Source organism: Octodon degus, unplaced genomic scaffold (genome assembly GCF_000260255.1).
Source record: "Octodon degus isolate 3935 unplaced genomic scaffold, OctDeg1.0 scaffold00013, whole genome shotgun sequence".
NCBI classification, from domain to species: domain Eukaryota; kingdom Metazoa; phylum Chordata; class Mammalia; order Rodentia; family Octodontidae; genus Octodon; species Octodon degus.
In genome coordinates, this window is record NW_004524589.1 from 22,570,955 (window position 1) to 22,572,177 (window position 1,223).

Below are 1,223 nucleotides of genomic sequence, written 5' to 3' on the forward strand. Positions count from 1 at the left end.
GTGGAACTGGGGATTGAACTCAGGCCCTTGAACTTGCCAGGGAAGTACTTATTCCACTGAGCCATCTCCCCAGTCCCTACATTGTCTTTTGATGAGGCTATGACCCAAAACAACACACAATTAATTCATTCTTCTCTTTGATCTTTGTGTCAATAACTTTCTGCTTCTATTAGGGATTCTTATTAAATAACATTTGGTATGAGAGTCCTAATATTCCATTTATATACTATCCGAGCCTAAAAGTTTAGGTTTTTAGTTTTATTTTCAGTATGCATTAATAACTCAAAAATTTACATCTCTAATACATCTGTCTCCTGGATTCAAAATTGTATGTCCAACTCCAGTGATTCTCCAGTATTCCACATATTATTAAAATTTTAAATGCCAAATTTCACTTAATCTGTTTTCTCAACAACTTTCTCAGCCTTCTATATAAAGCTAGGAGGCAAGAAATTTTTATATATCCTGAATAATTTTGTTCCCAAATAGTACTGGCTGGTAGCATTTTTATTCATACAGTTCCCTTAAGAACTTGAGATGCCTTCTATGTATCAGATTAAATTCACTTTGTTTTAGAAGTCAGCTCCACAACTAACTTTACTATGGATATCTATTTTTTAGATCTACTGCTAGTTCCATAGGAATACTACATCTGTAAACACAATTTGTTATTTCATGATACTGTGATTTTTTTTTTTTTTGTGGCCAGCTCAGCCCACTCTGGGTGCAAAGATCAAACCATGGTTCCTGAGCACTTGCCTAAACTTATCTAAACAGGCGCTTTAGACCACTGAGCTATCTCGCAGGCCCAATACTGGGATTTGAACCCAGGACTATCAAACTGAGCTCTAGCTCTAGCCCTATTTTATTTTTATTTTTTTTTGGTGGAACCGGGGATTGAACTCAAGCCCTTGCGCTTGCCAGGGAAGCGCTTATTCCACTGAGCCGGCCCCAAAATGTTTTTGATTTATAAGTTATATTGAATAATAATCAGAAACACTGGGGTCTTTTTGTTTGTTTTGGCTTTTTTTGGGTATTTTTAGGGAAAGGTCTACAGGGTGTTCAGGGTTTCACTACTAGGTTGGGCTTGTAGTGATCTGCCTGTTTACAGCCTCCCAAGAGCTAGGATTATAGGAATGCGCCACCACGCCCAGTCTCAAGTGCTGTCTTGGTGTGCCCTGGGAGTGCGGCCAGCATGGCAGGCCTGGGGATTGAATCCCCAG